The sequence below is a fragment of the Pteropus medius genome, unplaced genomic scaffold (genome assembly GCF_902729225.1).
Source record: "Pteropus medius unplaced genomic scaffold, Ma_sr-lr_union100, whole genome shotgun sequence".
Lineage (NCBI taxonomy): Eukaryota > Metazoa > Chordata > Mammalia > Chiroptera > Pteropodidae > Pteropus > Pteropus medius.
In genome coordinates this window covers 11,228,399-11,231,777 of record NW_024350319.1, presented here as the reverse complement: position 1 = coordinate 11,231,777, position 3,379 = coordinate 11,228,399, and positions in this window count along the sequence as shown.

Below are 3,379 nucleotides of genomic sequence, written 5' to 3'. Positions count from 1 at the left end.
GTAATTTTCAAAGTTTGTTCTGAGGTCCATTGTTTAGCTATGATGGCTTCCTACAGAGCCATAGATTAATCCAAACATGTAAATCCTTTCTTTAATTCTCAATAGTGAGAGACACAAGATTCCAAAGTCTTTTATTTTTTATGTGATTAAAGGAACTTAATACTAACTATACAGTTCTAAATCTTGTATTTATAAACTAAATTAGGTATATTGTAAAATTTGCTAAGCACAGGATTTTAGTAAGAAATTTGAGTAAACTCACTATGCCTACAGATGTGCACATATTTAGAATCACGTGGGCCCTTATCTAAAAAGTATAAAAGGTTCCTGATGTGATCACTTCTTTGAGACTTCATTCTCATGAGAAGATTCTCGTGTACATGTAAAAAAATAATAAAATTTATATGCTTTTCTCCTATAAATCTATCTTTGTCAGTTTGATTGTTAGACTCAGTCAGGGACTCTAAGAGGATCAAGGAAAACTGTTTCCTCCTTTACAATACAAATGTTAAGACTTTCTGTTGAATTTAGCTAACTTACAAAGTGGTCCCCCAATAAGCCTAGTACCCACTTGGCATCATACACAGTTATTACAGTATTATTAGCAATATCCCCTATGCTCTATTTTATATTCCCATGACTATTTTATAACTAACTACCAATTTTTACTTCTTAATATTTTTACCTTTTTCACCCAGCCCCCCAACTCCACTCCCATGCGGTAATCATCAGTTTATTCTCTGTATCTATAAGTCTGTTTCTGTTTTGTTTGTTCATTTATTTTGTTCTTTAGATTCCGCATATAAACAAAACTATATGGTATTTGTATTTCTCTGTCTGACTTATTTCACTCAGCATAATAGATCTCTAGGTCCATTCATGTCATTACAAATGGTAAGATTTCATTCTTTTTATGGCCAATTAATATTCCATGTATAAATGTGCCACATCTTCTTTATACATGTCTATTGATGGGCACTTAGGTTGCTCCTATATCTTGGCTATTGTAAATAATGCTGCAATGAACATAGGGGTGCATATATCTTTTTTTAATTTTTTCAGGTAAATAACATAAAATAATGTAGATATCAACTATAATTGATAAATAAAAAAATAATCATGGGATGTGAAGTACAGCATAAGGAATATAGTCAATAATATTGTAATAACTATGTATGGTGTCAGAGAGATACTAGACTTATCCAGGTGATCACTTCGTAAGTCATATAACTATCTAATCACTATGTTATACACCAGAAATTAATATAATATTGCATGTCAATTGTAATTTTAAAAAATTTTAATTATACTTTTAAATATTGGAAGTGTGATATAGACATTAAAGCTATATGTTCTAAAAACTTTTTTTAAAAAAACTGCTGAATTGGTACCCTATTCACATTCTAACCTCATTCTAAAAGAAGTTATAAGAATATATTTTAATTTGACTACAGATGCATCAATTCACCATTGTAAATTCATCTCCTGTTATTCAGATGGTCTGATTTGCAAGTGTCCACACACACACCTTTGCCAGTGCTGTGCCCCTTGCTCAGATGGCTTTCATCTTCTGTCTTCTGAGATCATGCAAAGCAGTATCCACTTTCCTTTCCAGCCAGTCTGGTCAATGCCATCACATTCTACAGGACCCAGCTTAAATATCATCTCCTTGTCAGAAGATCATCCTTCTAAGGCAGGGTTGTTAATCTTCGTAGTTATTTCTTGAACTCATGAAGCTACTAATCCTTTAGTTCCTTGAAGAAAGAGTCCAAAATTACTCATATCTGTATCATTAGAACCTAAAAATTTTAGGAAATTATATATTTATTGAAAGATTAAAATATTCATAAAAGAAACAGTAGATGAATGCTAATCAACCTATTTGTTGATTAACCATAAACTTTAAGCTTTTTTAATGATGGCTAAAAAAATATCTGTCAATAACCATAAATTTACATTTATTATCAAAGCTGCAAAATCTATAACATGAACACAAGCACATATAATAGTAGAAATGCAAATCAACCATATTGCCCCAGTCAAAAGCTAGAAACTCTGTTTTTCACTAAAACTCTTTATTCATTATTTTTCAGAGTTAATCATAAGCATTAATTTTGGTTCTATACCATCAGGCCTATAAACTGGACTAGTTCCTGACAATCGTAGAATGCTTTCATCAAGCATATTGATTTTATTCAGAATCTTGACTATAAAAGTAAGCTCATTTATAAAATTTTTCTAGATGTTAAAAGTATAATTAAAACTATTTAATGTTAGGAATATTACTATGAACTAAAATTAGTACTTCTTTTCACTCCGGAAAATAAGAATATATTCTGCATCATTAAATCACCATTTAACTTTGAATATCATGCCGATATTGATGAGTGATTCTGAATATGAGAGTTGATGTATTTTTATTATGTTTTCTACCAAAAAGGAATTTGAAGCTTGCTAATTACTACAGTTTGTAAGGTAATGAGATTCTCTTAGAATAGTATAGATTTCTTTATTTATAAAGAATTTTCACTTGGAAATGAAAGTTTACTCTTAAAATGTAATAGTTTATTTCTAAGTATATTTTCACATATTAATTCTGTAGAATGCCATATTTAAGGCTATAAAACTCTAAGAAATTTTTTTCTTAGGACACATCAGCTTTGTATCAATATGTTAGTGTTAATGTGCAATAAAAGAACAGTATCTGTCTCTATCATCCTAAGTTATAATACCAGATAACATCCATTTAAAATTTTAACGTACCTTAAGCTTCTCAAATACATCTATTCTAACTGGTACTGTTCATCTGTGTTTGTTTAGAAGCATCAAAAAAAAATTTTTTTTTATATTGGCTATTAATCATCTGCTAAATCTCAAAAAAACAAGTAGGAATCAGGCACATGTGTGAGGTCGAAAAGATATTGTAGCCCGATGGCTCTTAATAAGGGGAGATCATGAAAAGGATCTATGACCCTTTTTTAAAAATATAGATATCTGCATCAACCCTCTGAAATTCAAATAGTGTTTCAGATGTGAACCTAGAGTTGAGAATCACTGCTTTACACAGAGATAATAACAAATGTGAACATAGAGGGGTATAGAATAAATAAGTAAATGAGTATGAATATGAATATGCAAAAGTAATCAGAAAACTCTATATTTTACTTACACAATGTGAACTGCTAAAATATCAAGTGATATTCTGATGAACAATATTTAAATTTTACTTCTTCCTGATTTTTAATGTTATATTTATGTATCTTTAATGTTTGTGCAAATGAATTTCATAATGAATTTTTTCACAAATATTCCTTGACCTCCTGCTGCATGCCAAGAACACATTAGGTGCTGAGGATATAAGAAAAAATAAGAGGAGGCT